The sequence below is a fragment of the Panulirus ornatus genome, chromosome 52 (genome assembly GCF_036320965.1).
Source record: "Panulirus ornatus isolate Po-2019 chromosome 52, ASM3632096v1, whole genome shotgun sequence".
Lineage (NCBI taxonomy): Eukaryota > Metazoa > Arthropoda > Malacostraca > Decapoda > Palinuridae > Panulirus > Panulirus ornatus.
Window position 1 is genome coordinate 10,171,452 of NC_092275.1, and position 19,450 is coordinate 10,190,901.

General features: G+C 46.8%; 1 protein-coding gene across 2 annotated transcripts in view; it reads right to left on the bottom strand.

Moving 5' to 3' along the window:
* LOC139765054 (myophilin-like) overlaps positions 1-19,450 on the bottom strand; it is a 113,539-nt gene that overhangs the window by 35,550 nt on the left and 58,539 nt on the right. The gene's annotated exons all lie outside the window — the stretch shown is intronic.

Sequence of the window (19,450 nt, forward strand, 5' to 3'; positions counted from 1 at the left end):
CCCTTGAGCAATTGGGTACAACCCTTGACCACAACAGTACGACCCTTTACCACAACAGTACGACCCTTTACCACAACAGGACGACCCTTGACCACAACAGTACGACCCTTTACCACAACAGTGAGATCCTTGACAAGAACAGTATGACCCTTGACCACAACAGGACGACCCTTGACCACAACAGGACGACCCTTGCATCAGATGGTCTCGCCTTCGATCATGGCCTTGAGGATCAAGTTAAATGCCAGGCCATCACATCCAAGGATCGTACCGTCTTGCTTACGGGTCGTACCGTCGTGCTTATGGATCGTACCGTCTCGCTCAGGGATCGTAACGTCTTGCTTCAAGATCGTACCGTCTCGCTTAAGGATCGTACCGTCGAGTTCAAAGGAATCAATTCGTCTTCTAATTATTTTTGTCCCTACACACATTATCATTATTCATCTGGCTGTACACAGTACATGTCACTGGTGAAATCAAAGCAATTTCTCTGCACATCCTGATTTGGGAGTGGTCGCTCCTAATCCCTCACCAAAGCCCTCACACTTTCTTCAAACACTTTCACTTGTTGTCACAATCCTCTCCTTGTTTTCTGTCAAAGTTTTGTCACAATCTAGTTCAACGGTGGCTGGCTCATTCATAACCATGTATGGGCACCTGTGTGGTTCCCTCAACCATTCACGGCTGATGACGGCAACAGGTGTCCCCCCCCCCCCCCCACCCAACCCAAGGTGACCAACACACACAGCAATCCATTCATAAACTTTCAGGTGAGCTTGTTTATTCCCCCAGAGATCTACGATACCAAGTCTAGTCCTCGTAGATACCTGTGATACCTAGTCTAGTCCCCGGAAGGTCGGTGATACCAAGTATATTTCCCTTGAAACTTGCGATCCCAGATTGTTACAATAACTAACCTACAATCTCCCAGATTGTTACAATAACTAACCTACAATCTCCCAGATTGTTACAATAACTAACCTATAATCTCCCGGTGTTCAGATTTTACTCTGGCCTCCTGCCAGAGTGGAAGGTTCAGTTGACTTTTACATGATTTACATCTATACATAATGTGTGTGTGTGTGTGTGTGTGTGTGTGTGTGTGTGTGTGTGTGTGTGTGTGTGTGTGTGTGTGTGTCCAAGATATTAGGTCATGAGACTGTACAGGATCATGGTAGCCTCACACCCACGGGGTCCTTGTCATGCCCTGTGCTTCTTTCACTCCTTCATTTGCTTCATATTCGGGTTTTGCATAGCAAATCTTATTCATAGAAGGATTCTAATACGTTACGCAGTGACCCTTATACAAGTTACATATAAGAAAATACCTCACATTAGTGGTTTCGTATAGAACTTTACGATAGACACGAGACAGGACTATAAAAAGAACGTGCCCAAAAAAGGCGTCAAGGAACTCCAGTTATGAAGCAATCTCGACTCGTGGTGCGAGACGGGCATGAATGAACCTTGTGTTGACAGGCTGGACCAGTCCTACTCCAAGTGACTAACTGACATCCTATTATTTTTTCTAGTTCTCAGCTTCTATATTTAGGTGTACGTATACCTATGGTCTTTCTTGTACATAAAAATGTGTGTGTGTGTGTGTGTGTAATAACCTATTTGTTATCTATTTGTACTGCACGAAGAAAGAGTTCTACGCTCGTGGGGCTCCACCTCTTTAACACTATTCACTATCATACAACATCTTTATGTATGTTGTCAGCATCAACTATGCCCACAGTCAGTGTGTTCCGTTCATCCATCAGTCTTATAGAAGCATTTCCTTATATCTTTGTTTACAAGTTTTTTACTTAATTTCACGTTACGTCCTCTGGTTGCTCTATACCTAAATCTATCAAAAAACAGTTCAATGTTCACTTCGTCAATGTCTTTTACTTAAAATTGTGATCAGGTCACCCCTCAGTCACCTCTCTTCTAAAATGAGTAGATTTAAAGCCTCCAGCCTCTCCCTGTAGCTTAGATCTTTTTTGGTCGCATCTTTGCTGCCATCCTGCGATCCTTCTGTATAAGTTTGACGTACCTCTTCAGGTGTGGTGACCAGACCTGTGAAACATATTCTAGTTTTGGCCTTATGTACACGGTGAGTAGCTTGATATTTCCTTATCATATACTTGAAAGCCGTTCTGTTTTCCAGTAAACAGTTTGTCTCCTTAATTATTCTCCTCATATAAGACTGGCGACAGGTTAAGGACTATGTCTACTCCTAAGTCCCTCTAACAAACAGAATCCTGAAGTTTATTTCCTGCTCAGCAACACTCATAATGAGGCCATCTTTCGCTCGGTCGTGTCCTCATTACTTATCCCGTCCCTCATGACCCTTGTGTTATCTGCAGACATTTAGGTAAGGAGCATAATCTTTCTGGCAAGTCATCCTCATAGATCAAGAAAAGCAATGGTCCCGGGGACAGACTCCTGCAACACGCCACTGTTAACCTTAGTCCATTTCGAGAAGGCTCCCCTGCCATGCGTCCTTGTCTCCTTCTCATAGTTAATCTATCCATCCAAGTTGTCTTTCCTTTATTCCTGAGTGAAGATTCACCTTCGTTACTAACCTCCTGTGTGGTATTGCGCCAAATACTTTCTGGCAGACTACATACAGATGATCCACCCAGCCTCCTCTTTGCTCTAAAAACAGAGCTCACTCTCTCGTAGAAATCTGAGTGGTTCATTATGCATAAAGATCTTCATATGAAACTGTGTTGTCTCTCAGTTTCTCCTGTGTAAGATGTTATCTGCTTTCTCGTTGATAATGTCCTCCAGTGCCTGGCAGAACACACTGGTCGAGGAGACTGGTCCAGCGCGTCTCCCGGTCTCCTCCCTTATAGACAGGTATGACGCTTGGCCTTGTGGTGTCACTGGATGGTGGCACTTCACTTAATGTCATTCGATATGACAGGTTATCCTCTTCCACTCACTTGGTACATAACATTTTTCCAGCGACATCTTAAACCAAGTAGCTTGCTAAATACATCTTAAACACAAATGGAGAAAATTTGCCAGGACCAAGATTCTTATATGCGTTATGACCATGTGTGTGTGTGTGTGTGTGTGTGTGTGTGTGTGTGTGTGTGTGTGTGTGTGTGTGTGTGTGTATGCAAGGTGAAGCATCATGATGATCCCTTCGTCTGTGTGTCTCGTCTATCTATAAACATATAAACAAATCGACGCTTCAGTATCCCTCGATCAGCACATAACTGTTGTTCTAAAAGCGGAGCCCATTCATGCTTCTGGCGCATAGGATCTTATGAGGCGTGGGTTCGATCCCAGCACCAGCACCAGGAGGCTATCATTATGATAGCATCACCCCATCACCATACAACCACACTACAACCACACAACCATACCACAACCATACAAGTACACCATCACCATACCAGCAAACCATCACCATAAGGAGGGATAGGATGGAGGGAGTGGATGGGGCCGGGCGACGGGGTGACTGTCCGCCACACCTTAACATATTGGGCAGCGAGACCTGACCAGACCCCACATGGGGCCGCTCAAGTACCCGTGGCCTCCTCCTACCTCGCCACCAGACACCTCACACCCAACATGGGGACGACAGTACTGATCGTCCCAGGAACCCAACATGGGGTCGCCCCTACACGTCCGCCATTCATGAGTTTTTGCCCTACAACCCAGGGCGAGTGACCTCACGTGGAAGACACTCCAGGTCATCCACCGATCATGGCCTCTTGCCCAGTGGCCCAAGACGTCAGGCCCCGCATGATGGCGTCCCAGCATGTTTACCACGCACGACCTCCTGCCCTGTGGCCCAGGACAGGGTACCATGTAGGCCACGGCTCAGGAGGGGCCATCATCTTCATAGCGTCAGATGTGGTGGTGTAGACGCATCATTAATGAACATGTGTTCCGAGAGAAATATTTTCAGTGAAAGTCGTCAGAGGGGACGTGGCCTGTGTACACCCGGTCCTTACATTACATAAGCTCCCCACTATCACTGATCACTCCCATAAACATGATCAACTCTGGGTGAAACTGAACTTTATTTCCATAAGATTAGTGATATTAATCCACGGAGGATTCCCTTGTAGGAAAGCTTCTCCTCGTGTCCAGAGTTACTAGTGAGATCAAGAGGGTTGTGGGGCTCTGATGGTTAATGATAACAAGCAGGATTTAGGTAAATGAGGATGATGACCTAAGGCGAGCTCCAGCTGCCAGCTGATCATGCTTCTAACACACTCCTACACCTGCACACACTACCACCTACACCTGTACTCAATACCACATACACCTGCACACAATACCACATACACCGGCACACACTACCACCTACACTTGCACACACTACCAGCTACACCTGCACACACTGCCACCTACACCTGCACACTCTACCGGTCCATTATACAACGTTTTCCACACGACTGCAAATCTCGCGGGTTCGAAATATGGTCCTTTTTCCTTACAAGGAGGCAAGGAAGTAGGTCAGGCTGGCTGATGTGGACGGGTTACACACCTTAAATGTTATCGTTAACTGACTCGTAGACTGACTCTTACTCACTGGGGACTCCGACTGCTCACAGTTACTCTACGAACGAGCAACTCAAGTTGAACAAGACTTTATCATCGTCATTTGACAAACGCGAATATAGTCTTGTCGAAGAACTCTCTGCAAAGGACGCATTAGTCCATCATTTCCCTGCTACAGACGGTAGCGCAGCCTCAAAGCTGCAGAATCCCCATAAAAGAGTTTCTTAGGTTATAAGTAGAATAACAACACACACACACACACACAAACACACACACACACACACACACACACACATCAATGAATCAGGCAACAGGTCGGTCAGTGTGGGTGTCGCTGCCAGTAACGTAGACATAAAAGGTGGTGACCAGACTTAAGGAGTGGCTCAAGTATATCGTTTTGGTGAGACAAGTGAAGGAGATGACTGTTGGAGAGGCTGATGAGGGAGATGCTGGTGGTAGTGATGGTGGAAACGGAGTAGAGGAGTGGTTTGGTGAAGAATGCATAGACCGATGGTGGTTGGGGAGATGGTGATGGTGGTGGTGATGGTGGTTGCATACATTGTTGGTGAGGGAGAGAATGCTAAGAAGAGGCAGATTTTGGCTGATGTGGTGGTAGTCGTCATGAAGGTTTTGGTGAGGCTGGAGGTGATGGCAAAGTCTGACGTAGTGGGAGGTGACGCAACGAAGAATGTAGTGGGTAAGTTCGTATGGCAAAGGGTATGTTGAACTTGTCCTGGTCCTCATGTAGAGAGAGAGAGTCACATGACACAGCATCCTTGAATAACAAACCCCATTATGTTCTTCAAGGAGGCTCCTCCAGATGCAGATGTACCAAAGTCACATTGACTGCTTCGTAGCCTGTTCCAATAACATATATATATATATATATATATATATATATATATATATATATATATATATATATATATATATATATATATATATATATATATATATTCCTATGAGTCCACGGGGAAAATGAAACACGACAAGTTCCCAACTGCACTTTCGTGTAATAATCACATCATCAATCAGGGGAGACACAAGAGAGAAATATAAGTCAGTTGATATACATGAAGAGACGAAGCTAGGACGCCATTTGGTAAACATGTTTACCAAATGGCGTCCTAGCTTCATATATATATATATATATATATATATATATATATATATATATATATATATATATATATATCCTAGGTTCAATTTATTTCAAAAGTTCACAACAATTAAGAGATAAGATCATACTGCAACATTACGGGATCCATCTCCCATCTTCGGGACGAAAGATGTCAGCTTCTGCTAGTCTGTGTTGTCCGGCTGAAGCGAAGGGTCAATATCTGTTGGGAGGGGCGGACGGAAACGTAGCGAACCAGGCAAGGTTGTATTCTTATTGGCTGTTAGCAATGTTATGCCTAACTCATATGGCCTTGATGAACTGTGACGAACTTCTCAGTTCACGAACTCTGAACAAAGTCTGTTTATCAAATCTTTTCTTTCACCTGAAAGTTTCTGAACTTGTTTCATTTTTCGTTTGTATCATTACAATTAGATTCTGAGCCTCGTCGCTTAAACACAGTAGCCGAACACCCGAGTAACACGTTATACGTCAACCTTGACACTAGGTATCCCTCGGCAAGCTTACATCATCATCAGACTCGAAACTAACACATTTCAGTAAAGTGAAATACAATATACAAGACATTATAATCTAGAAGTACCTTCACTTCGACACAAAATCTAAAACTACCACCACTCCCATCTAGATGGTAGACATACCTCACAATAGCCCAGACTACCTTCATCGAACCCTAGAATCTAGGAGTATTTCTACCCTAGAACACAGGACCATCTTCAACCCAGCCAGCACCCATGAACAACCCCGCCTCCATCTGTCCTCCCCACCCCCAACACACTAACCCCTTCTCCAACCAACCCCGGGGCGTAAACCCCTTGCCCTCCCCCCACTCCACCGCAACATCCAGATGCCCCCTACCCCTGCCCTGCATCCCAACGCCCACACTGGGATACATATCCCACTCCATCCAACCATCTGGCCTCACCGTGTTTGGTTGTGTGGGTCTTCGACGCCCACTACGCCGGTGCGACCAAGTACCCCCCCCCCCCCACCCCCACCCTCCTCCTTCCTTCCTTCCATTTCTCTTTTTTCTTCGTTTCTCCCTTCTTTTCCTTCTTTATTCCCGTCTCCTTCCCCTCCTTACTCTTGGTCATTCATTCTTCACTCCTTCATCTTAGATCTTAGTTATCAACGTGATCGTGGAGTCCCTGGGTGACCAACTGTACATATGAGGCTGGCAGGTGTGACCAGATGAGTTAACATGGGGTCGACACAGGTTCAAACGTTGCCAAGGTTGGTGGAAACGACACTGAACTGGATTTAAACGTTACCCAGGTGGGCTGGGGTGGCATGTTAACTTGCTCCCGTCAAAACATAATGCTAAACATAGGGTCAGACTGCTACCCCAGTAGAGCCAATGTTACTACGCCACACATATAGTGGCAGAGGAACTGCTTAAATTTGGAGTAATTCTGCTCAGGTTAAGTAGGTCTTGCGATATGGCGGCCATATATGGTGATCCGTCGTGGTCAGGATGCCTCACCCCCTCATTCACTCTTCCGGTGGAGCAGCAGGTCACATTCCTCGAGTGCATGTCTTCCTCTCCACACCAACCACCTCCCATATACTCACTAGCCTCTCTTCTATTACCCATTCAATCTTCTTTACCCTTCCATCGCCCTTTCAGATCTCCCAGACCCATTCAACTCATTCCTTCTAAACACACACTCACCGGTGGCCTCACTGTCCATCCCACACACACACACACGTGCTAACACTTGCACACATTGTTCTAGGTGAGTTATGAGACAGAAAGGAGACACTGGCTTGAGACGAGCTTAGTACTTTGTCACATCTTTTCTTACAAAAATCTCTCTCTCTCTCTCTCTCTCTCTCTCTCTCTCTCTCTCTCTCTCTCTCTCTCTCTCTCTCTCTCTCTCTCTCTCTTGTAGCTAGTGGGCGGCAAGCAGCCACTGATCAGGGAGGTTCATTGTCAGTATTGCCCGCTTTTTGTATCGAAAGGATCAGTAACGGTGGCACAGTAAGCCAACACTTCAGTGGCTATCAAATTTCATTCCTTTGGCCTAGATAGCTGTCTTTTCTTTCTACCTCATCATAATGTGGGATGCTGGCTTTCAGTCCACAAACATACATCCTTCACATCGTACACATAACATTTGATAACACTTACCTTACGCGACTCGTTCTTCGTTAACCTGGATTTTCCTGCGGTGAGCGCTATGCGCTACCTCTGTCTTTTGGTAGAATGTCGTCGTAAACAAGTACTTTCTCCCTCAAAAGCATTATCTTTCCCTCTGTTTAGCATCCAGGCACCCTGGATAAGGTGACACTCATATAACAAGACCAACTCTCTCTCCTCCTTCATCCCTCGGGAAGGTTGGCTTAAAGTCCAGAATAAAACTTTGGGACCTCCACCAGACCAGCCAGTTTCTTCCTGTACACTACTACGACTGAGTTCGTGTAGTTCAGTCATAATATTACAGCTAACCGGATCCTTAAACTGGATTACATCTCATCGTTCTTGGGTTAAGTCTACATCCTGAAAGGAATGACTTTCTTCATAAATCTGAATCGTCTTTACCCGCCTTAGCGAGGTAGCGTTAGGAATATATGAATGAACATTCGATGAAAAAAACAAAATCCTCGCTTGGCTGCTCCTTCTCTTCATACTTTTTGAAAGTGATAAAATATCCCCCAACCCCCAGACCCGTCTTAGTCGCAATATACGACACGCAGGAGATACGTGCACCTCTTGTATGGTTTCCAGGTTAACGTACGTAACAGCGTCTCATGTTAGTATTTAGGATAATGTAGATTTCCCTCAGCAGCCGCCCACCGCTCCTGTGTGCACAACGTAAACATTAGTATTCATAAACGCCATGTTCTAGGCGCCCTTCCCAGGTGACGCCCTTCTAGTTAATGTTTACATCTACATCGACCTGTAGACGGAAGCTTCTCTCTGTCAGTGTCTCATTCTATCAAGATCTTTCTTTTATAATATTTGTCCAGTCACCATTGTACTTACCAAGCTGCTCTGGTCACTGCCTGTAACATATAGTGTCCACTAACAAACTGACCATCAATCTCGATCACCAGAAACACTTGTCTCGTCCATGTTACTGAAGCAGCAACAGTTCAGCCTTCACCTGATCCTGAAATCTATGTTGGAAATCTAAAAAAAAAAAAAATGAGAAAAAAGTCTAAAAACCGAGCAAGAGTCTGAGCACTGATCAGGTATGAAACATAAGCAAAAATCCTGGAGAGGAAATGGTGGACAACTAAACAATAAGTGAAAACTGAGAAACAAAATCCATGCAAACTGAACAGTAATCTGAAAACAGTACAAACTCTGTGAAACTAAACGAACTCTTCAGAAACAGTGGAAAGGTCTGGAAACTGACCAAAAAATATGATGAACAAAAAGTCTGAATAATAATAACACAAAGTCTGGAAATAATCAAAAAGCTTCCAACCTGAACAAAAACTTCGACCAAGATGACCCTTAACCACTGGCATCATAAGCCAGAAACTTATAACAAAAATCTTGCCATTTTTGTTACATTCTTTACCTAATAAAGAGAACACAATTCTTTGAACATTCAAAAGAAATTAACGAGGCAATGTGACATTTCCCATCAACTTTCTCTGGTTCTCGTTTAAGAATATTCAATAGTTGAGGTTAATGACTTATGTGATAACGCGACGAAAACGAGAAAGACACAAGATTATAAGAAAGTCAGAAGTAAAGGCTGTCTGTCTGTCCTTCTGTCTGTTTGTCCTTCTGTCTGTCTCTGTGTGCTTTGAGAGCGCACACTTGCCTGCCTGCATGACTTGGTGCGTTCGTTGGAAAGCAAACGTTACAGTAAAGAGGGAAATATGAAAGGTTTGCGAATATGTGCGTCTACAAATATCGTGACGCAACTCCTCTTACACCCAGCCCCCTCCAGTCACGGAGGGCTGGGGGCTGACACAGGCTCCAGTCATATAGGGCTGAGGGTTGACACCGTCCACAGCAGACTTGTGACCCTAGCACACCTCTGACCCTCAGCTTACGTCTGCCCACATGCTAGCCCGCTATCCGTCCCTGGACTACCGCGTGCCAGCCAGCAGACTGTCCTCTGCTGGGGAGTGGCTCGTCCGTCCACTCCCCAAGGCTGGGATCATACTGCACGCTCGCTATCCACTGTTGGAGCAGCGTTCCTCTTCACGGCTGAGAATGGCGTATACACTGAAGCAGAGAGAGAGACCACCAGTCTCGCCACAAGGAGCGTCGAAACCCATTATAAAAGGCTTCATAGCCTCAATAAAGGCCAGCCCAGAGCACGTTAAATGGCGGATCAGATCCGACTAAGGGATGCTTATACGCCCACGAGATTGGTCACCCAGATACAAGATACTTCCCTTATTGGGCCAATCAGGACGCGGCTTTCAGATCTCTGGGGGTTACCATTGGTGGGTCAGCCAGTCCGGCGCCCAGATATGCCATGTACAGCATGGTAAACATTACCTCAATGCTTTTGCTCTCCTTTCCCTTATTTGTTAGTAAGCATCGTCTGTAACACAGGCTATAAAATCACCTCTAATTACTACGTTTGTAAGAAATCATTTTTACAATGAAATGTGTCATCTAAAAATACAATATGAAAACAGTATTGCCAAATACTTGACGTAAATAAGGAGCATTTACCTAATACAGTAAACATCGATAACGAGATTTCCATATTTCGGAGGAAGATATTGTAAGTGACCACTTCACGATGGGAGTCAGCACTGTCAGGAGCCAGGTGATGAGATTAATACGACAGACAGGAATAACTCATACTGATCTTCATCATACTTGATTCCAGTACGACGTACTGTTCCACGAGTGAAACTCCTCTCTCTCTCTCTCTCTCTCTCTCTCTCTCTCTCTCTCTCTCTCTCTCTCTCTCTCTCTCTCTTCCTATCATCTTACAGGTTCTTCTTACTTACAGGTTCCTGCCATTAACGTGCAGGGCCTTCCCCCTAACTGACAGGTTCTTGCCATTAACTTCCTTCTCTTTTCTGATTACCTTCACTTCCTATGATAAGCCTTAAAACACCTCCTAGAAAGTCCTTTATGCCTTTACGGTAACTCTGTCTCTTTAGAATCCTCTCTTTTACCCCTTAATCATTCCTAGAAGCTTCCTTTAACCTGACCCCCTTCCCTCCGTGGTCAGGACAGTGGACAGCTAACTAGCCCAGACAGCAGACCCCTCGCCCACACCGCTCATACCTGCTCCACCTGAAACGTGAGAAGTTTTTTTCTTTTCTTTTTTACCTTAGCTGACAGGCAGCAACTGTGGCTCACAGAGAGCCACTCTAGCTGATTGCCAAGCACTATAGCTGACGGACAGGCACTATAAAGAGACTGATCACTATAGAGAAAGCGGTCGCTAATGGAAGGTCTATAAGAACCCTGTAGTGTACGGCAAGCACTTCTGGTAAACCCTTCACTACAGAAAGTGAGGAGGCTCTGGAGAGGCTGTTACAACGGTAATCTGTAATAACCAGACCGGTTGTTATATGATGGGTAGCCGGTACAGGAAGGTGACTACAAAAAATTCAACTTCCATCAACACAATCGTTTGTTATTGAGAGACGTTGGCTGTAATGAGGTGACGTTATGATGCGGTGGTAACTACAGCAGGTGGTCGGTATGACTGAAGGGCGTCCGATACAATGAAGGTAAAGACCAGTCACTACAGGAGAGGCAGCCTGGTCAACATGTCCCACTACAGCTACTAACAGCCTGTAGTGTTGATCCCTTGACTATCACGGTGCTATCCCTCAGGAACGATGGCCTAGTACTTGACTTGACCCCTGGAGGTTAGATGGAAGGTCAAGTCATCATACCTCAGGGTCGTATCGTTATAATCAGACGTCAGACCATCTTAGTCATGGACGGTACCGTCGTGTCTGCATACTACCAACAGCTTAACAACAGTAATGTCATCGCCCAGCTCCTCACCACACTTGATCACCACTATAATCCTCTCCAGACCTTCAACAAGACAGTCAAGACTTCTTTAAGCACGACAGTACGACCCTTGAGCACAACCTTAAATATGATGGCGTGATCTCTGACCTGTAACTTTAACATGAACTTTATTTTCTTCTGTTGATGGCACCTTTCTATGTACCGTGGAAAACTTCTATAGACATATATTAATAACTTGTGTCCTGGCACCATCCCTGGCTGCCACAGACATCACGTGCTGAGGAGCAGTATCTTCGTTAGTCGAAAGTTCTGATATACCTCTCGTGGGTGGGCAGAGGAGTGAGGCAGCAGCTTGGTTTCAAACCCAGCTGCAGGGGCAGAAGACCTGCGACATCACCGTAAAGTATACGTAAGGTAAGGTAAGGTCCCAGACCCAGCTGTGGGGGTAGAAGACCTCCGACATCATCGTAAGGTGTACGCAAGGTAAGGTCCCAGACCCAGCTGTGGGGGTAGAAGACCTCCGACATCATCGTAAGGTGTACGCAAGGTAAGGTCCCAGACCCAGCTGTGGGGGTAGAAGACCTCCGACATCATCGTAAGGTGTACGCAAGGTAAGGTCCCAGACCCAGCTGTGGGGGTAGAAGGCCTCCGAGACCACCGTAAGTACACGGAAGGTCGTAAGCCGTCCAAAAGGATCTGAGATCATCTGTACTTTTACTCCTCTCCTCACAACAACTGACTACAGAAACCCACTACACTACACGTCAGCCACAGCTGACCCACCCTACACACCATCCCTCCTCTATACACTCTCTCCCATGCCAACACCTCCACCACATGTCCCACCCCCTCCTCACTCCCTTTATAAAGGGCCACCGCCAATTACATGATATCTTATCAGACACCAAACTGCCCTTCTCAGCCGGTACGAGCTTAAGCTGCGGCTCTAACAGCGTAAGTTTCAAGCTTTTATTCTATTTCCCACTTGCGAATGTGTCGTTGATTTCACATGAAGCACAGGATGACGCTATGAGAGCCTGCAGGCTGGGGTGGGTGAAGGCCTGTGTTGTTCATACTATCTGACCCGCTGGAGCCAAACGAGGTGCGTGGCTCGCACTCCTACGCTAAACGAAGCCACAGTGACTGGAATTATTCATGACTGTCTGGCAAGCGGGTTCTTGCATAAGCTGCGTCGATCAGCTTGTTACTTACAGAGAACGGGGCGTCCATTGACAGTCGAAATGAAGAAAATCAACATGATTTTAGCTGTCGTGTGGAGGGTCACAATATAAGATTTGACGATGTCTTAAAGCCACGTATTACCCTGGCCCAACTATGTATCATAATTGTTCGATTTTATGAATGAGTTTATTAGAAATTCTGGTCTGACAACCGTCTAGCATTCAGTAGGCATCAAGTCTACCAGTACAAGTGTACACACAGGCCGCTGTCATACCTGGATCTTCCCCCACAAGTAACCATGACAACTGTTTTCCTCCTCATGCCGTCCCCAGCAGGTCCCATCTGACCCATTCATTGAAGGCAAGTTTCCCATTTCTTATAAAAACTTCTGAGACAAACATGATTTTTTTTTGCCTCTTTATTTACAGGCGATCAGGTAACTGATTTAGCAACATAATCATTTACGGAGAAAATATCCAATCTAACACATACTTGTTTGTTTGTTTAGGAAATCAACTAAACATTATTTTCACCTCTCTCTCTCTCTCTCTCTCTCTCTCTCTCTCTCTCTCTCTCTCTCTCTCTCTCTCTCTCTCTCTCTCTCTCCCCCAACCTTCATGGGGGGTGTGGGCGTCTGCCTCGCCCTGCACCACAGGCCGGCCTGGCCCCAACAGCGACTTTACGATGGTCGTCTAACCTGAAGATCACTGACGTCATAATTCCTAAACCACTTGAGAAGGTCGTTACGACCCCAGAGCACGATGAAACGATCCCAGAGCACGATGGTACGACCCCAGATCACGATGGTAGGACCCTTGAACAAGACGACAGTACCATTGAGCATAACGGTACGACCCTTATGCATGAATGAACGACAACTGAGCATGACGATATGAATTTTAATCATGAAGGTACGACCGTTGGTGTGAAAGCAAGGCCTTTAACCCTTTGAACGAAGGGCCACGATCATTGAGCACGACGGCCCATATATGGTATGATGGTCTGGCCATTAACCTATCCCTGAAAGGTCAGGTCAAAGGTCATACCATCATATTCAGAGATCGTACCGTCGTGCACAAGGGTAGTATCGTCGTGCTCAAGTTTAACAACTCCAGTTGTCTCCTAATTACCAGGGAGCTCCTTACTACAGCGTATTCCTCCCTCCTCCTCCTCCTCCTCCTCCCTTGTAGCCAGTGAACACCCACACCGCTAATATTCATCCATAATGACTGGAGAATCATGGCTAAAAATAGTTACGTCACTTGAACCAGCTGACTGCTCTCGACCAGACGACCGGCACCAAGAATCCCATTTTTGGTCAAAGGTTTCGTCCTTTTACCTCATTGTTTCGCGACATCTAATGGCCCAAAATACTTATGACTTTATACAAGGAAGACGAGCATGAACACAGCGTTACAAGCCTTGGTTTAAGAGATCTAATTCCAGACAGTAAGGCGCCGGATTGTTTAAAACAAGTAGTCGGCAGCAGTGAAACCCTTTTGGCATGATGAGAGCATCGTACAGTTGCAAACACCAATACGCCTCATATACACCACGCAGATACTCACATCTCTCCTTCATGTCGTTGAGAAACAAAACTGATGAAGACAGACCATATCTTTCTAAGATCGGCGTTACTCTTGGCAGGTCACCGCCCCTCACTTCTGTGCGGCGGGAAAGACAGCTCTCAGAGAACCTCTTGTTGTGCTGAGTTAGCTTTAATATCTCACCAGAAGACGAGAAGACTAGCTTTTTTGTCACTGTTTATTTTCTGTTTTTGATGAATATAAACAACTGCCACTTTATACTGAGTGAAATTTACCTTTTTTGTTTTATATTAAGATCGCATATATATAACCCATCCAACTGTCTGAGTTGATCTGTTTCTTTCAAATGACAGTAAAGGTAAGAATGTTACGACTAGTCTTCCAAACATGTCGGCAACATTGAATCTCCTGCATGACGGTACGACCCTGGAACATGACGGTACGACCCTTGAGCATGACGGTACGACCCTTGAGCATGACGGTACGACCCTTGAGCATGACGGTACGACCCTTGAGCATGACGGTACGACCCTTGAGCATGACGGTACGACCCTTGAGCATGACGGTACGACCCTTGAGCATGACGGTACGACCCTTGAGCATGACGGTACGACCCTTGAGCATGACGGTACGACCCTTGAGCATGACGGTACGACCCTTGAGCATGACGGTACGACCCTTGAGCATGACGGTACGACCCTTGAGCATGACGGTACGACCCTTGAGCATGACGGTACGACCCTTGAGCATGACGGTACGACCCTTGAGCATGACGGTACGACCCTTGAGCATGACGGTACGACCCTTGAGCATGACGGTACGACCCTTGAGCATGACGGTACGACCTTGAGCATGACGGTACGACCCTTGAGCATGACGGTACGACCCTTGAGCATGACGGTACGACCCTTGAGCATGACGGTACGACCCTTGAGCATGACGGTACGACCCTTGAGCATGACGGTACGACCCTTGAGCATGACGGTACGACCCTTGAGCATGACGGTACGACCCTTGAGCATGACGGTACGACCCTTGAGCATGACGTACGACCCTTGAGCATGACGGTACGATGCTTGAGCATGACGGTACGACCCTTGAGCATGACGGTACGACCCTTGAGCATGACGGTACGACCCTTGAGCATGACGGTACGACCCTTGAGCATGACGGTACGACCCTTGAGCATGACGGTACGACCCTTGAGCATGACGGTACGACCCTTGAGCATGACGGTACGACCCTTGAGCATGACGGTACGACCCTTGAGCATGACGGTACGACCCTTGAGCATGACGGTACGACCCTTGAGCATGACGGTACGACCCTTGAGCATGACGGTACGACCCTTGAGCATGACGGTACGACCCTTGAGCATGACGGTACGACCCTTGAGCATGACGGTACGACCCTTGAGCATGACGGTACGACCCTTGAGCATGACGGTACGACCTTGAGCATGACGGTACGACCCTTGAGCATGACGGTACGACCCTTGAGCATGACGGTACGACCCTTGAGCATGACGGTACGACCCTTGAGCATGACGGTACGACCCTTGAGCATGACGGTACGACCCTTGAGCATGACGGTACGACCCTTGAGCATGACGGTACGACCCTTGAGCATGACGGTACGACCCTTGAGCATGACGGTACGACCCTTGAGCATGACGGTACGACCCTTGAGCATGACGGTACGACCCTTGAGCATGACGGTACGACCCTTGAGCATGACGGTACGACCCTTGAGCATGACGGTACGACCCTTGAGCATGACGGTACGACCCTTGAGCATGACGTACGACCCTTGAGCATGACGGTACGACCCTTGAGCATGACGTACGACCCTTGAGCATGGCGATACGACCCTTGAGTATGACGGTACGACCCTTGAGCATGACGGTACGACCCTTGAGCATGACGGTACGACCCTTGAGCATGACGGTACGACCCTTGAGCATGACGGTACGACCCTTGAGCATGACGGTACGACCCTTGAGCATGACGGTACGACCCTTGAGCATGACGGTACGACCCTTGAGCATGACGGTACGACCCTTGAGCATGACGGTACGACCCTTGAGCATGACGGTACGACCCTTGAGCATGACGGTACGACCCTTGAGCATGACGGTACGACCCTTGAGCATGACGGTACGACCTTGAGCATGACGGTACGACCCTTGAGCATGACGGTACGACCCTTGAGCATGACGGTACGACCCTTGAGCATGACGTACGACCCTTGATCATGACGGTACGACCCTTGAGCATGACGGTACGACCCTTGAGCATGACGGTACGACCCTTGATCATGACGGTACGACCCTTGAGCATGACGGTACGACCCTTGAGCATGACGGTACGACCCTGGAACATGACGGTACGACCCTTGAGCATGACGGTACGACCCTTGAGCATGACGGTACGACCCTTGAGCATGACGGTACGACCCTTAAGCATGACGGTACGACCCTACGGTATGACAGCTTCGTCTCAGACCTAGCCCTTGAGGATCAAATCGTAGGCCAGGCAGTACACCAGAGGTCGCACCGTCTTGCTCAGGGGGCGTACCGTAAAGGGGCGTACCGTCGTGCTCAAGGGGCGTACCGTCGTGCTCAAGAGGCGTACCGTTGTGCTCAATGGACGTAGCGTCGTGCTCAAGGGGCGTACCGTCGTGCTCAAGAGGCGTACCGTTGTGCTCAATGGACGTACCGTGTTTGCAAATACTCTTTCTCAAGGTAGCCTAAAGACCTCACAAGTTGTCAACAAAGCCAAAACAATATTATAAGTTACTACGTTACCGTTACCTTCTCTTGACTCAAACCGAGAGACAATAAGCAACAGAAGAGCCACTATGGTGTAGTGTAGAGGTTAGCGTTACTGACCATGAATCAGCACGGGCCTGGCGCATGGGTTGGAATCCTGGGCGCACTGGTCGGCCCTCACCAAAGCCAGGTGTTCCTCCTCTCCTCGGGACTGGTCCATAAATAAATACATGTCTTAGGCTAGTGTGTGTGTGTGTGTGTGTGTGTGTGTGTGTGTGTGTGTGTGTGTGTGTGTATGTGTGTATGTGTGTGTGTGTGTGTGTGTGTGTGTGTGTGTGTGTGTGTAGGAGTAATGGTAATACAAAGTGAAGAGACGGTCAGCACGAGGGTAAAACTTTCTCTGTAATATACAAATGATAATGACACAGTAATTAAGACACACACACACACACACACACACACACACACACACACACACACACACACACACACACATATCAACACGCAATGTCCAGGATGTCTCACAAGCACAGGCAGATAAGGAGGTGAAACTCCAGCAGGTGTTTACGAAACATTAGCTAAGGCTATTTGCTCCATGAGTCGAGACGGCGAGACCCTCCTCATCTCGCGTCAGTCTTGAGTCAATAATCGACCAAGACAAACGTTGCTTATCATAACAGAGTTCTCACGTGTTGAGGGCAACGCCTCAGGACGGGGGGCGTCCGCGGTGCTTTTTAAGATGTCATTTTGCAGCAGTGGTATCAATGTTTGCTTTAACTGAGCTACGTCTAATATACAAGCTAGAACGTATATATGAGGGAGAAGGAGGGAGAGTAACTCCAACACTCCTTGCTCCCACTGCTTGTCTCACTCTTCACATGAGTGTCCCAGCCATACACATGACGACCCCGATTAATTCATTTAAATCCTAAAAACTATTTAAGAAGAATTATATATTGTAGAAGTATTTTTCTAATTTTCCAAAAGAAGGAACAGAGTGGGGCAGGTGAGGATATTCCACAAAGACCCAGCCCTCTCCTCTTAACGCTACCTCGCTAACGCGGGAAATGGCGAATAGTTTAAAAGAAAAGAAAGAAAAAAAGTACTATACATTGTAGTTTCCTTTAAAAAGTTTATCAAACATCAATGTTTATGTTTAGGATTTCTCAAATATTTCTGTTTCTTCTATTACTTTATCATTAATATCTGATGGTCTACGGTAGCCATACAACCTCACTCAGCTGTCACGTACTGGGCTGGGTCCCCTCTCCATGGGTTCCCATTCCTCACTGGACAAATTATTGTCTCAAAATGACGATTCTTGTTCAAGAAGGAATGCTGTTCTTCAACGTCCATCTTTATCCTACGTAGGTTGTTAGTGTACGGGCTTTTAATTCCCACCTAACTAGCCATTTACATCTAACATGATGATCTACTCTGCCTATCAGATCACAGTGAGGTACAACACTCGCACAATACACTGCTACATGTAGACATCTTAGCCTCAGTATCTGTTAACTCATTACCTCCGAGACTGCCACGATGTGTCTGGCAGCCATTCTCGCTTGTCTACTGTATGTTCAAAATATAGTAATAAAAATACCTTAGAAATATATCAGTGGTAGATATGCCTTACACTATATGGGATATGGAGTAGGGTTGAGGATTTTACAAGGGTCATTATTCTAGACAACAAATATTCTACAACCAACATCAACCATAACCAAATATGGGTAAGTATTCCTACATAACCAAAACACTGCGAACGTAAACACCCATGATGACTACCCCATCTACTCCCCACCCACTCCCCTATTCACTGTGGTAGTACAAGAACCGTGGGAAGAGACGTGACTCCCCACACGGTCTTCCTGACGTCACTACATAAACCACTACATCATGCAAGAAGGGCAGAGGCCACGGGAAGAACAGCCGAGAAATGATGTATACAAGTGTCTACTGGGGCGTGGGGTCTACTGGAGAGAAGGTGTGGGGTCTACTGGTGTGGAAGCATGGGATCCACTAAGAGACGGAGTGTGATAAAGTTTGCGGATAAAGTTTGAGGTCTATTGGGGTAGGAAGTGAAGAATATTGCGGCGGCGGCGGCGGGGGGGGGGGGGGACTGGAGAGGGGTTGTGGGGTCTACTGGGGTAGGGAGTATGGTCTATTGCGGTGGGCGCGTGAGGTCTACTGGAGTGGTAATTACCTATGTTTGTGCAAAAAGTCATCAACCTGTATATCTGTGTTGTATCTAACGATCGATCTCGACTCTATCGACTTTCTGACGTACGTTGATGAGTGAACACTAACCTAAAACGATGCGTGACACTGAGTCTGGTCTGTATAAAGAATTAATACAATTTCTGAATCTTCACTTGTAC